The sequence below is a fragment of the Lycium ferocissimum genome, chromosome 1 (genome assembly GCF_029784015.1).
Source record: "Lycium ferocissimum isolate CSIRO_LF1 chromosome 1, AGI_CSIRO_Lferr_CH_V1, whole genome shotgun sequence".
Taxonomy (NCBI): domain Eukaryota; kingdom Viridiplantae; phylum Streptophyta; class Magnoliopsida; order Solanales; family Solanaceae; genus Lycium; species Lycium ferocissimum.
In genome coordinates this window covers 31,496,988-31,498,877 of record NC_081342.1, presented here as the reverse complement: position 1 = coordinate 31,498,877, position 1,890 = coordinate 31,496,988, and positions in this window count along the sequence as shown.

Genomic DNA, 1,890 nt, shown 5'->3' with positions numbered 1-1,890 from the left:
TCAAGTGGAGGTGTTTGCAATCGGTGTATTCCAAATGTTGAGGGACTACGAGAATTAGTTCCTAGGTTGCTACTATTGTAAGGATTGAGAGATTATGGGAGTTTGTTCCTAGCTTACGATAGGTTATAATCTGAAGTTGCTGGTGTAGTGGAGTTGAAATCCTACTGCTAGGTTGTAGTTTTTAATCCCTTGAGCAAGGAGTTTTCCACGGTAAAAAGAGCGTCTTCTTTACTTACTTGCGTATTTAATATGAGAACCGGTACTCGGCCGGGGTTCGCTAATATCTTGTTTGGTGGACGCATGCTTTACATTGGTATCCCGAGCCGGTGCTTTTCTAAAAGGTAACACCTAGAAAAAATCTATGAAATGGCACCCCCACAAAATATGGAAAAAGGTCAATCTTTCACCAGGCCACCTAGATTTAACGGAAAATACTATGGGTGGTGGAAGATGAGAATGCACAACTTCATCATGGCTGAAGATTCAGAGTTGTGGGATATTATTTGTGATGGTCCCCATATTCCAGCACACACAAGTGAAGATAGTGTTAAAATCACTGCCAAAATAAGGAAAGAATACAATGATGCTGATAGGAAGGCAGTGGAGAAAAATTATAAAGCAAAGAAGATCCTTGTGTGTGGAGTAGGACCTGAGGAATACAATTAAGTCTCAGCGTATTCAACTGCTAAAGAGATCTGGGAAGCTCTCTAAACTGCTCATGAAGGAACAACGCAGGAGAAAAGCTCTAAGATCGACATGTTCACCATAGATTATGAGGCTTTTAAAATGAAGGAGAATGAATCTGTGCATGATATGCACACCAGATTCACCTCTATCACCAATGAGCTTCGTTCCCTCGGAGAGGGCATCACAACTACTAAACTGGTGAAGAAGTTACTTTATGTTTTTCTGGATTCATGGGACAGTAAGGTAAATGCTATATCTAAAGCCCAAGACCTCATCGAGCTGACGGTCGATGAGCTAATTGGAAACCTTAAAACCTATGAGATGAAGATGACCTTGAAGAAAAATGAAAAGAATGAAGTAAAAAGAGAAAGGAGTTCTTACTCAAAAGTTGTGAGAAGACTCAAGTGATGATGAATACGAGGCGCATATCTCACAAGAAGATTTATTAAACCGATCCGGCTAGAAAGAAGTGGTGGAGTCCCGATGCGGATCTCCGCAGAGACCTCTGAAAATGACTATCTACCTTGCCATAGGTGTGGTAGACACGGTCATCCTTCACGAAAGAGTGTTCTACGAGTAAACAAGACATTATGTGACGGAGAGTGCAAGGAAAACCGGCTTACGATAAAAGGTTCAAAAGAAATGAAGCTGCTGATGAAATAGTAAGGCAGACACTTGCTGCATTCGGCGGACTCCTCCGTAAAGGAATACGAAGATGAGGACGACGGAAGGGGATACATCCATGGTGGTCATTGAAGATGAGGCATCCAAGTATGAGTCTGTCTTTCCACTCATGTCAAAGTAAGATTCAGACGATAGTGACGAGAGTGAAGAAGTGGAAGAGGTAAATTTCTTGGAGGTAAAGAAAAAACTAAAAGCCTACTCTCTAAATAAACTCATTTCACTGTCAGGTGTGTTAATTGATGCCTATCATGCCCTTATTGCTAAAAAGAATGCACTAACTCTTGAAATCAGTAATTCCGAACTTGAAAGAGACAATTTGTTGGTGTCCATTGGAGAGATGAGAGAGCAGGTTAATGAGACCAATCAGCTGAATATTATCTTGGAAGGTCAAATAAAAGGGGATATAGGAGCGTCTCTTAAAGGGAAGGGTGAAGCTAGTAAAACTTACTTGGATCTTGAAGATGAGATCAAAAAGGCAAAACTAAGTCTCCCTCGAAGTCGAGGGAACAACAAAAAAAA